Raw genomic sequence first — 19,624 nt, 5'->3', positions numbered from 1 at the left:
CACTCTGTGAAGTGAGTGAGGCTGAGAGACTTCAGAGAAGTGTGACTAGCCCAAGGTCACCCAGCAGCTGCATGTGGAGGAGCGGAGACGCGAACCCGGTTCACCAGATTATGAGTCTAATGCTCTTAACCACTACACCACACTGGCTCCACACTGGCTCCACACACTCCTCCACAGAGGGAGGAGAGGAGGAGAACATTTGATTATGCAAGGAAAAACATTAAGAAAGCTATTGCCTATATATTCCATACAATATCTTACACTTTTGTTCCTGGTTGTGGGCTAGAGGTACTGGTGGTGGTGGTGGTTGACTTATAGCCCAGCCAGCCACTCTGGGCAGCTTCTAACAGAATATAAAAAAACCACTGCAAAACATCAACAATTTAAAACTTCCCAATACAGGGCTGCCTTCTGGACATGCATGAGTATTTATTTATTTTTACTTCCCCCACCCCTTCCAAACTTAAGTTGCCACAATTGGAGACAATGCTGATCTTGTTTCACCAGGAAATCCAGTCCCCCATCTGAACTAACAAATAAAGGCTACAAAGTGTAGCTGCTTGTTTGCTCTGCCATTTTATTTCTCCATTAAAACTAAAATATACTCCCACTTGGAGGAGGGGGGAATCATGGGTGTTGCCAAGCGTACAAAAATGCATTTAGTTCATTTCCCACCAGCACCGATCAATAAAGAGTATTATTCCTTAATACACAAAATAAATGTTTTTTTCCTTCTATAAAAAGATGGAGCCACCCGTAGTGGTCTGTGTATAATAAAAATGAATATTTACAAAATAATAGAGCAAGCTGATCACTATCAAACATTTATTGAAAAAGAGACATCCTATATTGAAAACCTAATTCAATACTTGCAGTAGTATTGTCACCGTAAGTGGCCCATGTAAACAAATGAGGATTGGTCTGTTGGTGGTTTAAACCTACGATCATGTCAACAACTCTCTGTTTAGAAACAGTCCTCAGATAATTCCAAACCACAGAAGTGCTTGTAGAAACGATCACATCCAGTTGTGCCCATTTAAAGCACAATGTATAAATGGGGGAACTTGCAAATATTCCCCGTGGTGAGACGAATGATTTGTCCTTAATATCTGAATTATTTGCATCTCCAACACAGTAAGAGACAGAATCCAGTCACTGGAACAGCTTGCACATGTCAGCATAGGGGATATGGACCACTTTCCCCTTTAGAAATACGCTGGTGTTTCCATTTTATATGTTGTAATTTGAAATACACTGGAAGCACAGAACAGAGATGCGTAAGTCACACACTTGTCTGCTTTCCCAGTTTGAGATAACAACCAAAATCTGTGCTGAATACCTGGGAACTATCAACAGGAGATAGATTTGAGAATCACAGCCTACCATGAGGCATATGATTGGTCAATGCAAATAGATAGACCACTGATCCAATTCACCATGTCATTTCTAAGATTCTTGTAATCTCTCTCTCTCTCTCTCTCTCTCTCTCTCTGTGTGTGTGTGTGTGTGTGTGTGTGTGTGTGTGTGTGTGAGAGAGAGAGAGAGAGAGAGAGAGAGAGAGAGAACCAAGCTTAGTGCGGAAATTCTGAAATGTTATGATGGAATTTTAGAATCATAGAGTTGAAGGAGACCCCGTGGTCCATATAGTCCAACCCCCGCAATGCAGGAACCTGCTCTACTTCAAACTACAAGTTGAAATTCACAATTTCAATTTGATATACCTTTATGGCAAACACTCCATGCAAAGATTCTACACATCAGGGAGAAAAACATTACCATTTGCCCGCAGTGCTGACTTTCTATTTGCAGAGAGATGTTGTTTGTAAAGGGCAGTGACTTCCAAAATGGTGTTTCCCACTTGTCATCTGAAATGGTACCTGTTTGCCACTTAATTGTTTATATTCTTATCCATAAATCATTGTGCTGTAGGTACAAAACCAGTTTTTGGATTAGGGAAGGGGTAGCTAATCTTCCAGCAGGGGGTGGGGTCTCAAGGACCATATTCACCCTTGACCAACCCTTTGGGGTGTCCTGCCAGAAGCTGGTGTGGCCAAAAGTGGTTGTGGCTGCACATTTTGCATGCACAGATAAAGAGGCGGAAACACAAGCAGGCATTCCTCATCTGCAGCATGGATATCAGAGGATGAAGAGGATTATCAGCCTTTCCCCTCCACCTAAATGATCAACCTGATGCCTGGGGAGGAAGCAATTTGCATTCCAATCTTCACAACCCAGTACTGTGCCTATCTATTTCCTTTTTTCCCCCTGCTTCTGCCATAAAAAAATACTTTGACTCTAATCCAAGGGTGGCAATAATGGAACAAAGAAAAGCATGCATTAATTTATTTGTTTACTTATTTTATTAAAACATATATTGCCCTTCATTTATATCCCCCACAGCAGTTTACAATTGCTATCAGAATAATACAACAAAACCAGAAACAATGCAAAATCCATTCAAATAGTAACAGCTAGGTAATAACAGTAGCATATGCTTAAGTATATTAAGCATATATACTTGTCTTCAGCAAGCCCCAGTTGAGGTGGCAAGTGCAATATTTTACGTTAATCCATCCTACAAGTTCTGGTTGAAATAAATCCATCCTACCCACATGTAATGCACCAAGTCAGAGAAAGATTCTGAAGAAGCAAAGGCCGAATTTAAATATACATATAAAAATAAATGTTGTTTAGTTGTTTAGTGGTGTCCGACTCTTCGTAGACCCCATGGACCAGAGCACCCCAGGCACTCCTGTCTTCCACTGCCTCCCGTAGTTTGGTCAAACTCATGCTGGTAGCGTCAAGAACATTGTCCAACCATCTGGTCCTCTGCCGTCCCCTTCTCCCTGTACCCTCAATGTTTCCCAGCATCAAGGTCTTTTCCAGGGAGTCTTCTCTTCTCATGAGGTGGCCAAAGTATTGGAGCCTCAGCTTCAGGATCTGTCCTTCCAGTGAGCACTCAATCAAAATAAATACTCCTAAGTAAAATATGGGTGCAGTAGGGTTGTCAAAGGTTGGGTACGGTTGGTAAGATAGGTTCTCACCCCCTTATTTTAAAGTGTTCTCCAAAGAGGTATATGGGACAGCAGCAGTATGCAGAAGAGGAAAGCAGTGTCCTTGTACAATGAAAATGTATAACAAGGATGAGGTAATCTTTTTAGCCAAGGGGTCAGATTCAATGCTGGGCAACCTAAGTGCAGCCTTGGGCAAAGATAAAAGATAAAAAAAAATTACCTTTGCACAGTAAAGTAGTTTCCACACAAACTCACAAACCTCTCTATCCTCCACCATAGGTGCCAACTCCCTGGGGCCCTGGGTACCCAAGCACTCACAAAAATCCCCACAAAGGGGCTGGGCACTCACAAATTTTGGTGCCAGGGCCATGCACACTGCATGACACCCACAGCCCTGGGCACCCACGGTTGTGGGGCCAAGTTGGCACTCCTTCCTCCATCACAGTACTTTTTTTCTTGAAAAAGAAACTCACCATGAAGACCTCCCTTGTTCTCTTAGAATGGCAATGACACCCACCTGAGAGGTGCCAGAACTGAGTTCCGGTTCGTTCTGGCTGAAATAAAGCCCTGTTTCATCCAGATGAGCAAGAGGTATTATCAGAGTTCAAGGACACTTTCCTACCAGGCAAAAACACTCAAGGAGAGGAAGTGGGTGTGGACTGGGGAGAGTTCTGAAGACCTCATGTTATATGATTTATAACATATATCAATTATATCAATTAAAAACACTCATGTATGTAAAAACGGCTTCATAAACAGTACAGATACACACCAGGATAAAGATGCCCATTCTAAAAGCTTTTTGAAAAAGGAAGGTCTTCAGTAGGTTCCAAAAGTACAATAGAGACATTAAGATCAATGGGATTTACCTTTGAGTAGACATGCATTAATTGTTCTCTGAAGGTGCAAAGCAGCTGTGCACAGATAATAAACAGATCATCATCATCAATACAATTGTTAGTCACTAGATGATAGATAGATAGATAGATAGATAGATAGATAGATAGATAGATGATAGATAGATGATAGATAGATCTTGTTTAAAAGTCATGTTTAAAAACAATGCACAACACAAAATTCTGAATGTGCTCACCCAACAATACAGTAAGAAAGCTCCATAAATCAAACTAAACACAGAAGAACTTTGAGAGTGGTTTCAGGCTACAGTGAAGTCTTGCTAAATGTTTTAAGTGATCCAGATTCTTGCAAGAGCCTATTCTTTTAGTTTTCAAGTATATAAATCAATGACCAGGGCAAGTCTCCTTCAAGCCACAAATGAGTGTTGCATGCAGGCTTCATCTGTGAGACACTATAGCTGCCCCTCAAGTATTTACAAGTTAAACACTTGCTAAATGCGGAAGAGAACCCTCTGCACTGCTGCTCGCAATTTTGAATAACTGCTTTTATCTGCTGTGAAGAACAGCAACCACTGAGTATTGTGTTTTTACTCAAATCTTATTTGTTGTTATGGAAACAGCATCCCTATTAAGCCTCCCGCTGTACAGCTTCTGCAGAAGATGTTACTTTGAATGTTCAGCAGCAGCAGAAGGTTTGCTGTAAATTCAAACAATACCTAGCCATGAAGATGATTTAAAATGAAATGAAAATATACATAATGGTTAATGCACTTGACTTTTCCAGCTGATGTATTTTGCCAAATGCAGCCATTAGGAGATTTTTGTTTCATTGGAACCAAGCTCTTCTTCTCTTTCTGAAACCAAACAAATAAAAGTCTCTCCGATTTTAAGAGGTTCAAATCAGTTTGTGTTGTGTAAAAGCACCATTTGAATAGGTTTTATGATTCCATGCAAACCAGAAAAAAAACATTGTTCCAACAAGACTTCACTGTCAAGATTGGAGACCGCAAATCCCTGCTTGACTTCAGGGAGAGTTTGAGGTCCTCAGAGCTACACCAGAGATAGCCCAATATTTGCCAGGATATAGGCCTGTGTATTTTCCTAAACTGGAAGGAGGAATATGGTCTCACAAAAAATAAAAATAAAAAATCATTTTCTTTCAGCAAAGAAACTTTATAACAGCAGGGACTTATGGCTTTCCATCTTCTGCTGAGATTTAGATGCAGGCTGTGCAATATTCACAATAATTATGGATTCTATTCAACAAATGATTAATGGAAACTCAGGCTGAATTCCCATTGAAGGAATGCATGCCGGTGTACACTTTGACATCTGGAAAAGTACTCTGCTGAATCAGTAGGTACATTTGGCCTTTTCTTTCTTTCTCTTTCTTTCTTTCTTTCTTTCTGGCTGAGAGTTTCAGAAGTTCAAGATGTGTCCTAGGGTTAATTTATTGTATCTTGCATTTTTTTTTGTACCTTGCCAATACCAGGTCAGTAAAAGTCACATTAAAGTCTAGAGCAAAGGTGAATTGTTTCACAAGAAGAGAATTAAAACGACCAGATGTCATTACAACTGGTTGCAACTGGACATGGGTGTGAATAATAATACGTGAGCGTGTTGGGGAGATCAGCATTTTAATTAGAGAGATTAAGTTCAGGGCACACTTTGGCACAAGATATATGCCAGCATGTAGCAATTTATGAGAGTTTGCGTGCCCTTCCCTATGGTGTGAGAAACTGTTAGTATGAAGCAAGCCCCATGGGCATATATAAGTGAGGACCATAATCCATTCATCTTGAAGGGATGAGTGAATTGGATGACTGATACTCCTGCAATCACATATGTGTGTTGATTCGGTTTGATAAATGGATTTTTACATGCAATGGAAAGGATGGACACTTCTGGGAAAGGATCTTCCTTTTCCTTATGTTGCTCTGTAAAGTCCCATGTGCCTTGATAGCATTAGAGAGGAAATTAAAACCTGACAGTTGTTTCTTCTTTTTTAACTGTGGCAGCAGCAATGGATCTCCTTGTGGAGAATCAATTTCTCCCTAATATGCCCCTGGAGTAATGCTATGTCAAGAAAGGGGATGGGGGCAGGGCCAGATTAAGACCTTTAGAGGCCCTGGGTACTTACAATATCTAATTCAAAATATAAACAATAATAAACCGTAAAACGGATTTTCCTTTTTTTCGAAATGAAGCAAAACCTACAGTTAGGTGGAAAATGTTTATTTTTGTATACTTTCACTTTACAGTCATACCTCGGGTTACAGACGCTTCAGGTTGCGTGTTTTCGGGTTGTGCACTGCGCCAAACCCAGAAGTACTGGAACAGATTAATTCCGGGTTTCGGTGCTTGCATATGTGCAGAGACCTGCAAGTACACAGACACAGCCCTGTGGATTGCAAATGCTGCAGGTTGCGAAAGTGCCTCCCTCATGGATCACGTTCGCAACCCGAGCGCCCACTGTATTTATATTTGAAATTTTTTCTTCTGCTTTTTCTAATTACAAGGTCTTTGATCAGATCCTCAAAACAAATCTTACGTAATTTCTGTTTTGCCCCACTCCCCTTGATGGCTTAAGCACATGCTGATTTTGCTTAATGGTCAATCCAGTCCAGGATTTGGGTAGGTGGGAATTTTGGCAGCCAAAGAAAGGGAGATGACCATGATTGTGTAGACTGTAGCCATCTGGAACCTGAACTACTGCAATTCTGTGGAGCTGAGTATTTCATAGAATCATAGAGTTGGAAGAGACCCTGAGGATCATCTAGACCAACCTGAATATGCAGCTGTCCTATATGGGGGTGAAACCTTCAACCCTGGCGTCATCAGCACCATGCTCTAAACAACTGAGAAACTTCCAGAAACTTGCATTCAGAACCAGTCTGGGAAAACATGTGAGTTGATTACAATTTTATATGTGCTCGCGTCTTCTAAATTTCTGATGAGTTTAAAAGTGCTGGTTGTTAACTTTGAAACTCTAAAAGCCTCTGGTGTTTATCTGAGCATCTAGGTTGCTTCATATATCGAAGAAATACTTTGTCAGTTACTTGGGTCCCAATCCATTTAGGGTTTCAAATGTCAGCGCCAGCACTTTGAATTGAGCCCAGATTATATTTTATAATTGAAGTATAAAAAGCACAAGAAAGCTGGAAGGCGGCACAGATGAGATGACAGACAATGTGCTTTGTTTGCTTACAGTTCAGTTTCCACCCCTGACATCTTCAGTTAAAGAATTTCAGACAGCAGGGCTGCGAAAGACCCTTGGCAGAAGCCTTGGAGAGTCATTATCTGTCAGAATAGACAGTCTGCTTCATACAGACCATCTCCTTCAGTCTTAATTCCCCTTGTCTCTTAAACAGGAAAGATGTAGTTTAGGTTCTCTGTTTAGATTATGGCAGTGTTAGACTTCCATTCGGCCTAATGCAGTTTTGGTACTAGGTTGCGTAGATCACATCCTGATTGGTTGTCGATTATCAATCGCAAGAGGAGCCTTGTGTCTTTTAAAGGAGAGGATACTCCTGTTGCACTTGCTTCTGCCAACCAGTTTCATGTACCATGCACTTATTAAAGGGACAGGCTCATCCTTCAAGGCCAACTGCTGGTGACCCTAGATTCCTCCAAAGTCAGTTGCAAGAAATCTCATTACCTTTAAGTGGAGCCAGGGTTTCAGCAATGGCCTTTAAAATATATTCTGAATTTATTAGCTTGATATATGTGCAACACTTGTTACGACCGGTGGAAGCTGCGCATTTCATTCTGACAGGACTTGGCTCACAATACCAATAAAACTCATCCTTTAGAAAAAAGCGAACACGACCGATGCGACAACAAACAGCATACAAACCTCCTTTCTTTGTCATGCTTAGCTCTGATAAGGGTTCTTTAACAAGCTAAATTTCCATTTGTGAATTTCATTCATATTTTTTATTTCTGTCACGCTCATTTTCTTTGATGTAAGCAAATGACGGAGTTCACTTTTTCCCTTTATTCCTGTTGAACTAATTGGATTAAATCAAGCTAATGAGTTTAATACAGCCTAATTACTGTAGACAAAGCACTCAAGAAAAGCAGGAGTCTTTTTTTATTTAAATGATCTACAGTGGCCACAGAACTACCCCTTCAAAGGAATCCTTTTCCGTGCAAGCTTGGATACAAGCCAGAGATGCAATATAAGTTAATACCGAGAGAGATCGTTTAAGTGCTGTTATTAAGGAGACTATGATTAATGGCGTTTGTAGCTGGCAACGTGGCTCCCCTTTGGCTGTGCAGCGAACATCAGCAACAGATCAATATCTCATCTGCATGAGATTACAGCCATTTTTGACAATAGTGGTGTTGTTGCTTTTTAAAGAAGTGACACATTTGGCTGCAAATGTGTCATGGCTGCTTCTGCTTAAATGGAAGCAGAATGCAAATAGGGCTCCTTCTTAAAATATGATTTGATAAATTTTATATGGTTTGACCCTACGCCCCTTGACTTCCCAACGCACACCCCAATGTATCTACCCAGATGTTCCTGTGGCATTTAACCACTAATGGCTGTGAAGCTCTAACAGTCACAATGAACTCAAAGAAATATGTTTGCCTCTTCACCGAAGCTGAATCCATGTGGAATCCTTGACAAAACCTTAATCTGTAGAAACAAGTAAGCCACACGGCCATCAAGCATTATATCACAACATATAAATATGACATCCAGGGTCCCATCCAAGTCTACAATTCCATGATTCTATTAGAAAGTTCTAAAATATTTAAACAAACCAGCATATCTTTAAAGTCGAGAGTTCATGATAGCCTCTTATTCAATTTCTGGTGATAAAGCTTTGTAAAACTAGGCATTTCTTTTTAGAAAATTTGTTTTTGAAGCACCAAAGTGCTGAAATGGAACTGAAGAATGGACATTCTTATTATTAGCATTATTAATGTGCTATAGATATTGAACTCCAGCAGAGCCCATGGACAATTCAAGACTAAACAAATAGATAAATATCTACAGTTAGGGAAAAGTCTCTTGTGGATATTTGAAGGAACCATTACCAATATTCAGCCGAGGGCGGGGGGCGGGATGAGAAAACATTTATTTTAGTCAAAGATATCCCAAGACCTAATTGCAAGCATAATTCTGTAATACAGTAAATTATCCTTGTTCTTAAGAGAATTAGATTGATTCATGCGCCATCCTTTGGCACTGTGTGCCCTTAACTGGATAAAACCTTTGCTCAGTTCCTTTTATTTCTACAGGCTATTTGTTTTGATACAGTAAGCTCCTAAATTCCTAGCAAAACAAGTAGAATTAAAAGAAGGGATTATGAAGGCACAAAGCTTAGCAGGAATAAGGTTCAAAACATGATCAGTAAAGACATTTCTGGCACAAGCTTTACTTATTATATTTGAATAATGTTCAAACTGAGCTTCTTAAATCACATAATAAGCTTCTAAGTTAAAGCCTTCTAAAACAGTGATATTTTGTGCACACTTTTGAAACTTTTGTAAAAGACATAAGTGTTCATTTACAGGGATGCAGTGCCCAAGCGCTAATGGGTGATTCACAAAACATTTTCTACCCTGCTGCAGAATCCAAACGATGTTCTGAAAAGTCTGCTTTGAGAAAGCTTGCAATGCCGCTGATCCATCAATATTAGAAAATAGGATGTAAAATTGTCTTCATGAAGACCTAATGAGCAGAGAGATCCCTTGTGGGCAGTGAAAACCAAGCCTCTGCAGAAAGTTGTAAGCAGAGTGTTTCATGCATGTTCTGTACTATTAGTTTGTTCTAACAGTATTTTGAGTGGTGTCCCAGTTCTTATTGTTCTGTTGAAGGACTGGCAATGTCCTTTGGCTAAGTGATAAAGAAAGATTTGGTAAGTTCTATTCGGTAGGACATAGTAGGGACGTGGGTGGCGCTGTGGGTTAAACCACAGAGTCTAGGACTTGCCGATCAGAAGGTCAGCGGTTCAAATCCCCACAATGGGGTGAGCTCCCGTTGCTCAGTCCCTGCTCCTGCCAACCTAGCAGTTCGAAAGCATGCCAGTGCAAGTAGATAAATAGGTACCGCTCTGGCAGGAAGGTAAACAGTGTTTCCGTGAGCTGCTCTGGTTTGCCAGAAGTGGCTTAGTCATGCTGGCCACATGACCTGGAAGCTGTACGCTGGCTCCCTCAGCCAATAAAGCTCGATGAGCGTCGCAACCCCAGAGTCGGTCACGACTGGACCTAATGGTCAGGGGTCCCTTTACCTTTACTATTCCGTAGGAAAGAGTTGTATTAGAACATGGCATAACAGGAAGTTAAATTGTGTCAAATATCAATCATTTTTAATGTAAGCTGCCCCTGCCCTTCTTTTGGAAAGGGTCGGATATTTGACATTACTTAGGCAATGGAAGGCAGTCAGTGAAACTTGTTGGGGTGTACATTCCTATGGACTCCCCATTAAAATGAAAATTTTGGTGCTAGATGAGTCATTCTCAGAGCGTTTTAACCAGCAATCCGTATTCTCAGGGACCTCTGGGAACTGTAGCTCAGTGAATAGAAGAAGCGTCCCCTATCTACTCTCAACACCCTTAACAAACCACAGTTCCTAGGATTCTTTGGAGAAAGCCATGAGTCTTTCAAGTGGTATTACTCCTTTAAATATATAGTGCTGATGGGGGCAAAGATAGTGGATTGCTCAGGAGCCAACTCCCCAAGCTGACGGACATTGTCATTAAAATGGGGTATGTGTGCCATGTCTTGTGACTGATTATGTGGGGTGGGGCTTATGTCCCCCACCCTCTGCACATAAGCCCCGCCCCAATCCCTGGTGGATTGGGCAAGTCACAAGTGGATCTGCCCACCACACTGAATGAAGCAAAATACTTATTTATTCTGGAACTTTCTGTGGTTATTGAACCATACCTGGTGTTCTGAATTAAAGGCACAGTGACTCCTGGTGTAGCTCAGTGCCAGTGACACATCTGGAACTTCATAGCTCAATAAAACTAGCCCTGTGGTATCTTTAAATAAACTGATGCCAGGCCTTTTAGGATGTAGAACTTCTATGAAGAGTATTCTTCTTCACTACATGATAGCTTAGTCTTGTAAACCTGGAAACAGTCACTTTATCAAGGGCATTGTCTTGCTCTATGTATCTAGATACATTTTTATAAGTACCTATCCAATCCCTTTTCAACTGCATTATCTGATAAAAAATATTGCTCATTGCCTTAGAAAGAAATAACGTTTACCCACTAGATGCTTCTGTCATTATTTGAATCATACTGATTCATTATTTAAGTCCTTTAAACATTTTATTAGGTCACTATAATAAAGCCCTTAAAAGGAACAGTATGTTAACCTTGAGATGACAGTTGCTAGAATTACATTCCTTTAGTTACCTTCCACTTGACCTTTATCTTCTCCCTCTTTAGTTACATGTGTTGACGTTGACTACCTACAAAATGCTTTCAAATGTCCTCCCCGTGCTCCCCTAAGCAACAGGCTAACTCTGCAGAGCTGTTCTTGCATCCCAGTCCTGAAATCTGCTCATGGTGAGAACGCAGCCCCCATTCATGATGTTCTTTATAGGGAAGGCATCTGAGGATGAGCTGTCATATTGGACGGTGCTGCACATGTTCTTGTGGAAGGACACAATCTTCTTGTGGAGCTCCGGCAGGCACCCTCTCTTGTTGAGCAGTGTGATTATTCCTTTTTGGCTGACAAGGTCAAAGGCCTTCATCAGGTACAGTGGTACCCCGGTTTACAAACTTAATCCGTTCTGGAAGTCCGTTCTTAAACCGAAACCATTCTTAAACCTAGGCACGCTTTCCATAAAGAAGCCTTCTACCACCAGTGCCCTTCCACCATTCGGCTTCCATTCTTAGACCTAGGTAAAGTTCGCAAACTGGGACATTACCTCCAGTTTTGCGGAGTTTGTAAACCAATAGTTTGTAAACAGGGCTGTTCTTAAACCGAGGTATATGAAGGCTGTCAGACATCCCAGGAGGGGATTTGGCCAAGCCAGTACCCACTCCACCTCCTGAGAATGAGGTTCCTATGGTAGTCAAGGTTATGGCTGGCCACATGGTAGTGTCAGCTGTGTTGGAGATGGGAGGAGAGTCAGAGGGATGAATTCAAGTCCCATCACCTAGGCCAGTGTTTCCCAACCTTTTTTGGGCAAAGGCACACTTGTTTGATGAAAAAAATCTCGAGGCACACCACCATTACAGCCCCGTGACGTCAGCGCGCAGCATCACACCGGGAGGGACGCACGAAAGTGTAACTTTCAATTTTTTCCCTCCCCCTTGCCGGGGAACCTCCAAGCTTTGGGGGGGGGAGGAGGCAGCAAAGCGAGGGACTGAGGGACTCCTCCAACGACAAGGGTTGGGGAAGAAGAGAAAGGGCTATTCCGCTCCAGTCACGGGAGGGGAATATGTACTGGCCCAACTGGTGTGCGGTCTTCGGAAAGCGGGGTGCGGGAAGGAAGCCTAGGCTCGGGGTCCACTGACCTCGGCGGAGAAAGGCAACAACCGGAGCCGATGACGAGCCGGCGCGTGCGTGCAGCGGCTGGCCTCGAGCTCGGGAAGCTGCGCGCGGCGATGTTGATGTGGGGCGCGCGAGAGCTTGGGGGCGGGGCGGGAGAGAGATAGAAAGAGTTGGCAGCACCAGGCGCTGTTACTTATTGCGCTGCGGACGCTGCCAGCAACTGCGGTGGTTGTGCGGCCGCAGCCGCCGCAGAACGTCCTCGTCAGTCAGCTGAGCTGCCTGGCGGCGTAGGGAGCCGAGGGGCGGGGCTTCCTTTCTGAAGGAGCTGAGGGTGGGGGTCCTCCGGCGCCTTCGGCGAAATGGCGCCGGCCCAGAGCGCTTCTAGGAGGCTGCCTTTGTGCGCGACGTAAAGCCCTCTTTCCCTCCCTCCAGCCCCGTGTCACATGTGGAAAAGGGGGCTGGATCCAGTGACGCAACTCGGAAAACTGTTAGGGAAGCCAGAGCAGGAAAGTGAGTGGGAGGCGGCGTCGCCGCTTTAACCCACGTTTCCTTTTTGAAAGAGAAACCAGTGTTTCCCAACCTTTTTTGGACTCGCTCGCGGCACACCAGGCAACATCTCGCGGCACACTAGTGTGCCGCGGAACACCGGTTGGGAAACACTGACCTAGGCTATGGTGCCAGCAGCATAGACATGAAAAGACCCAGCCTCCTGTAATCTTCATTTAGTTCTGCCTATAGAACTGCCTCTGTAATCTGTTCATGTGAAATTTGTTACCCTTTTGTTATAAAAAAAATAACCTCCTAATGCCTGCTTTATATTTGATGGTGGTGGATCGTTAAAATTTAAAAAATTAGCCTGATTCCATCAAGTCTAGTTTGGTCACTACAGTTCCAGTTACATTTATACCCATTCAATTTCAATAATATTTGATTCCACGTTGGTGTGCATATTATCATGGCCTAAAATAGATCCCATCACTATATTATATGTTTATCATGCTCCAGTATAGTCTGGTTATCACTCTGAGAAAACATTTTAATTACATTAGTGGTCTGAATTTAGGGTTAAGCTTTCTATGGGAACTTATATTCCTCTTAACTGTGAGGATTTGCTTTGCGAATCCTCTCTAAAATAGGATTATGTTCTAGTTTTTTTATTATTATTTATAAAGATGACAAACCTTCCTTGAATGTGAATCTATATATTCTTTTCCGTAAGGCGAATCATAATTTCCTACACTGTTATGATCCATCTATCCAGAATAATTGTAAAGCTATGCAAATGGTCTTTTCTGCCTTCACATTCAAGCCAAACGCCTTTTAGTTCTTCCGCTTTCAAATATAATTGTTACTTTGCCCATGAAGCTCATTTGAATTGCATTGGCCCGCAAATCCTTAGGCTGGACTGCAATGCGTGGATTAGGTGGCTATTGAGGGGCAGTAATTGTTGTCATCAAACGTCTTTTGAATTATGAATGAATGGCATTTTGGGTTCCACAGAACAATATTTTAAATCCTGACAGGTATTTAACTATGAATGACGTTTGGAAGATTTTGCCAGTCACATTGCGATCGGCTTGAGAAGGTAAGGCCCCAATAAATGTTTTAGAAAGCGTAAACACTTTGAGTGGAACAATCAAAACTAGCAGTGTTTAAGTGAGCCATTCAGACTAGATGTTTTTCCTCTGCTGCTATCATATATGAACGTTTCGCTACAGGGTTGAAGAATCAGCTATAGTCAACCATGTGCAAATGCACCCTGGGAAAGAAGAAAGTTGTGCGTTGGCAGATGGAGAGCAGGATGAATGTTGATGGATATATACTCAGTTTATGACACTTTGCTCCCCATTCAGATGGTAATAACCACACTTTGGCATAGAAGACCTATGTCCACAGATGCCTATCAGATCAGATGCCTACAATATATGATGGGTGGTGATGCCTAGAACAGGCATTTCATATCGCTAGCAAGGTCTGGCCTGCACATACTTATTGTCCTGTGCACGTGGGACCAAAACACACAGGATATTAAATGTGTTATTATTGCCAATGGAGGCTTCCATCTCACGACAAATTGCAGCTTTTGGGTGTAGTTTTCAATGGGACTGTTGAAGGGAGAAGGAGTGAGCCCTGCTCCTTGCACACATGCCGTTCCAGTCCTTGTTGGTTCTTCCAATTGTTAAAACAAATAACCAGACATGTTAAAGGGATCCAGGCATTGAACTTCACTTTGATTTTGGCTATCATATGTTGAATATTGAGGGGCAAGATAAATGTCTGGACTCCAGAAGAGGAGTAGGCAAGCATGATCCATTGTGTGCTGACTTTAACCAGTTTCCTGGAAGTCTACATAGCCCTTTAATTGCAGAGAAATACAGGAAATATATATGCATCAAAATGCAGGGGTGTTGCATTTCACTGGAAGCCGATAAAAAGGAATATTTCTTGTCTTGCATCTAGACAGCGGGGTGTTTTTGTCATGTTCCTTACAAAAACGAGACATTGTTTTTGAAAAAAATCAGCAATCTAATTTTGTAGTTATAGCTGTTAAATTGCTTTCTAGAGGAAAAACGTTTTAGATTTAATATTAATAAATGTCTCTCTCTTACAGTATTAATATCTTTACATTAAGACATTGGGTTTTGTTAGAGTGATATTTTTCAGCACAAAGAAAAATATTCATCTTTTAAGAATATTTAACAAGACAGTTTTTGTAAACATTTTATTGGCTTCTTTCTGGATGTCAAAATACAGGAGTCACAACCAGTGTAAAATAATATCTACAGTATGTGGCAAATTGCAGAGGCAGATTGGGCTGGCAATTTGTACAGCAGTAAAAAAACCACAAAAAAACAAAAACAAAAACCAAAAAAACCCTGCCACCATTCTTGGATAATCAGGATCTGTGTAAGTGAAACACTGGAAGTCATATAGTCAAATTTCCCTCGCTACTTCAAGCTGCCTTATACCATCACCTTCCCAAAATGTGCTTCTCTCAACTTTTATGATCTTTACATAATATTCCATTATGTGAGTGGACCCATTACAACCGATAGCTGCTCTGATATGTGGTTCCTTGGATGGGAAACCTATGTGAATTAAAAAAGTGCTGTCCACAGGGTGGTGTGTGTGTGTGTGTGTGTGTGTGTGTGTGTGTGTTTTGTGTGTTTACATCCAGCACACAGGGGAGAGTACAGATTGGTGCATCCTGGATGATGCCCATCTACACAACCAACAAAACAGAGAGTCACTGTATTGACATTGAAAACTGGTGACTGGGAATGTTTGGAAGGGAACTCTATTCAGACTTCCTCTTCTTTCTGTGGAATGCCCTCCCAGCAGATGTCAAACAGATAAACAGCTATGTGATTTTTAAAAGAAATCTGAAGGCAGTCCTGTTCAGGGCAGATTTTAGTGCTGGATGTTGTACAGTGGTACCTCTGGTTGCGAACGGGATCCGTTCCAGAGGCCCGTTTGCAACATGAAAAAAGTGCAACCTGAAGTGCCGTATCTGTGCAGGTGTACTGCGCAATTTGGCGCTTGTGTGCATGCGCGAGCAGCGAAACCCGGTACCTTTCCGGTACTTCTGGGTCGCCGCAGGACATAACCTGAAAGAACGTAACATGAAGCAAACGTAACATGAGGTGTGACTGTATTGTGTTTTTACTCTTTATTGCTGGGAGTCACCCCGAGTGGCTGGGGCAAGCCAGTCAGATAGGCGGAATAATAATAATAAATAATAATAGTAATAATAATAATGCCCAGCATTCAGCACCTGCCAGGCCCCAAGGCACCTGCCAGGCCCCAAGAGCACTAGGAAATGGTCCGAGAACTGCCCTCCAGCACTGGGGTGCATTCCAGAGCTCCAAATCACTTCCTTGCCCACACTAAATGCCAATTGCAATTAACCCCAAATAGCCAAATCAGAAACCCAAACCCATCACAAGCCTATTACAAAGAAGAGGTGCCCTGAAGGGCAATTGAGGTGCACCCAGTTTCCTACTCAGCTCCTGAAGTTGACTGGCCAAGTACACACTGCCACAAGGGTGGAAGTGTAGGATGTTGCTGAAGATGAAGATGGAGATGGCATTGTCTTTTATGGTGCATACCAGTCCTCATGTTTATTAGCCCAAACAGTATCCATTTTTTTTACCCCTCACCCCATTACTTCCAGGCTTCCTCCTTCATCAGGTGGGACACATTTGCTCCTAGAAAACTGATGGGGATGGCCTTTCTCAGAGCAGCATACATTGTTCACCCACTACCCTATTTCCCCATCACATCAACCCTGTGAAGTAGGCAAGAATATGAGCAAGTGACTGCCCCAAGGTCCTCCAGAAAGGTAATGGTTCAGAAATTGTGATAAGGAAATGCGTCAACAAAACAAATAACTGGGAGAATCTTTAAGAAATTCTTCTTGGGTATCTTTTGGATAAACCTGGTCTTCTTGCTGCAAAAAAGGAGTCCCCTTATTGCAGTTCTTTCATTAAAGAAAACTGGCAGCTTTAATTCACAATCTGCCGCTCCTCTCAATCAACTCGCGTTTTCTAGGTGCAAACATGAACTTCGTTTTGAAGCCCCTTTTACAAAGCTCAGAAGATGTGAATGGCGTCATTTTGTTCACGTTACACACAGAGCGCATTCTTCCAAAGCAATTGCTGGGGTGTAACCTGTAGATCTCGCTTCTCTTTTATTGCTATAATGATTTTAGCTCCTTCCCTAATTAAAAAAAAATAAACAAAAATCACTTACAATGCATGGGGAGAAAGGAGCAGTTTCTTTTGTCTCCCTTGCATGTAGTTGTCAATTATTTCCAGCTTCTGAAGATAAAAGCTCTCTGAATACACCAACTGGCTTCAATTGTGATACATAGAGTACCCGAAGCATCGAATGTGTATGAGCTTCAGGGTATGGCCACTGGATGGTGTTACCTAGTTATGTTTTATATTCCCTTTCAACCGTTCTGTTTTCTCAGTTAAATCACTTTCTTCGGCAAGGTACATCTTCTGTTCTTTTCCAGGCAGGCTCTTGAATCATGTGGCTTCATCTGGAAGCCTTGTAAAATATCATTTTAATTGATTATTCCTAAAAATAATAATAATAAAAAAATTGTGCCCAGGCTTTCCAAGAGGAAAGTAAACATTTTAAATCAGAAGAATTTCTGTTGAATAAACAACCGCAGGAGAAAGAAGAGGGAAGGAAACCACTTTCTGTAATCATACAAGTTTGCCACAGCAGAGGGATTCAGGTCTCCATTCATAACTCCAGCTGGCCTCAAATCTGCTTCAGCTTTGTATGTGCGCCAGACCTTTGTTTCCAGTTGAGACTGTACACATCAAATTGTGTGTACACAGTTATGTAAATCTGGGGCACCGTTTCCCCCCCGATCCTTTTACTTCAGTGTTTGCACTTTTTTTCCTTTTTCTTTTCGCATTCTCTCCTCATGTTCCCGTTTTCCCTGCTCAAATTCCGGCTGCCATAAAATAAAATAAAAACAAATTGCTATTCTAAGTCTTCCAGAACTCCGTTTTCTTTTGCCCCTTTTATGAACCCATCAAAACTTTTTTGACTCTGAAGAGCATTTAAAAAGCTAAGTAAGAGAAGAGCACAGGAACAGTATATGTGATTGGCATTTGACAACTGTGGACATTTTTCCTTTTTTAATGATTGTGAGGTGGGGGGAGCTGTAAGGTAGCCGCATATCAGTATCTCATTCTTCCTTTTGCCACCTTGTGACTCTTCAGTATAGTCCTGCTCCTGTTCGCTTAGGTCAAGCTAACAGAGCCTGAGGAATTCTCTAAAGGGCAGTGGACTCTGTTTGCAAGTAGGGGGCTGAATTCTGATTTGTGGGTTATATTTAATCATCTTGTTTGTTTGGAGATTTCTCATTCTCACCTCGAGTGGAACTGGGGATTGTTGAAGTGCAGATTATAACACCACCAGACTGAAGGAACAGCTCCTTCCACTCTACCCTATTGTGCAGACATCTTTAACAATGATGAACCTGGTGGGTTGGCTCTCATTTACAAGTTCCCCCAAATTGCCCTTTTAAATATTGTTGAATTATTCTAAAATGCAGGTGAACGAGTTGTTTAAAAGAGACAAAGAAAAGGGATTTGGGGGAATGAGTTCAGAATTTGAAAAAAAAATGTATTAGGAAAGGATAATAAACTAATCTAGAAAATTTATAAATTGTTACTGGAGTGGGAGACCAAAGATGAGATGGTAAAGGCAACAATGGCAATATTGGTTACAACATAGAATTGTCCGCATGGGAAAAATTATGGGGGGAAACCATGAATTTCTCTGCCTGTTATCATATTAAGGAAAACCTACAAAAGATGATGTACTGGTGGGACTTGACACCTATTAAATTAGAGAAAACATACAAAAAGGGGTCTAATTTATGCTGGAAGTGCCCTGAGGTAGAGGGAGCCTTGATTCATATGTAGTGGTCATGTAAATATGCTGGAGAGCATTGGTAAATGGTTTACACAGAATTTTAAAATATTTTAAAATTCACATTTCCCAAAGGTCCAGAGGCCTTTCTATTAGTGATAATTGTTGTTGCTGTTGTTTAGTCATTTAGTTGTGTCTGACTCTTCATGACCCCATGGACCAGAGCACGCCAGGCATTCCTGTCTTCCACTGCCTCCCGCAGTTTGGTCAAACTCATGTTGGTAGCTTCGAGAACACTGTCCAACCATCTCGTCTTCTGTTGTCCCCTTCTCCTTGTGCCCTCAATCTTTCCCAACATCAGGGTCCTTTCCAGGGAGTCTTCTCATGAGGTGGAGCCTCAGCTTTGGGTCCTGTCCTTCCAGTGAGTACTCAGGGCTGATTTCCTTAAGAATGGATAGGTTTGATCTTCTTGCAGCCATAGGACTCTCGACATTCCAAAAGACATTCCTTTTGACATTCCAAAAAAGGCACTCTATATCTTTCTTTACACAACCACTGCAGCTAGCATAGTATATGCGGAAAAAATGGAAAGAAGAAGAGAAACCCACAAAGGAAATTTGGCAGAATAAAGTGATAGAATACATAGAATTAGTAACCATAACCCCGAAACTGAGGAATAAGGATGAGTTAAAGATAAGAAAAGAGTGGAGGTATCTTGGAGATTATTTTAGAGAGTACAATATACAATTTAACCTACAAGTAGATAAACATATGCTGCTCATACATTAACATAAAAAAGGAAGACTTGAGATAATAATGGGTGAAATATCAGGATATGCATATCAAAATTTCCCTAGAATGCCACAGAGAGATGGATTGCTTCAC

This window comes from Podarcis muralis, chromosome 11 (genome assembly GCF_964188315.1).
Source record: "Podarcis muralis chromosome 11, rPodMur119.hap1.1, whole genome shotgun sequence".
Taxonomy (NCBI): Eukaryota; Metazoa; Chordata; class Lepidosauria; order Squamata; family Lacertidae; genus Podarcis; species Podarcis muralis.
The sequence above is the reverse complement of the archived record's forward strand: the minus strand, read 5'-3'. Positions refer to the sequence as shown.